Below are 315 nucleotides of genomic sequence, written 5' to 3'. Positions count from 1 at the left end.
CTCGTTAAAACGTGATAGTATCTCGTTATAACGTGATACGTATGTCGTTAAAACGTGATACGTATGTCGTTAAAACGTGATACGTATGTCGTTAAAACGTGATACGTATCTCGTTATAACGTGTTATGTATCTCGTTAAAACGTGATATGTATCTTGTTAAAACATGATAATTTTATGACCAGGAAGTGGCGGTATTATGCTAGGCTAGTACAGTGGCTTACATGAATTGGTCAGGTTTCCTTTCATGTTTGGTCTACAACATGTAGAGATACGGATGCTGCTTTGCACTGTGGTTAAAACCATTAATAGCATGC

This window comes from Poecilia latipinna, unplaced genomic scaffold, assembly GCF_001443285.1.
Source record: "Poecilia latipinna isolate Pla-1442-1.1 unplaced genomic scaffold, P_latipinna-1.0 Scaffold766, whole genome shotgun sequence".
Taxonomy (NCBI): Eukaryota; Metazoa; Chordata; class Actinopteri; order Cyprinodontiformes; family Poeciliidae; genus Poecilia; species Poecilia latipinna.
The sequence above is the reverse complement of the archived record's forward strand: the minus strand, read 5'-3'. Positions refer to the sequence as shown.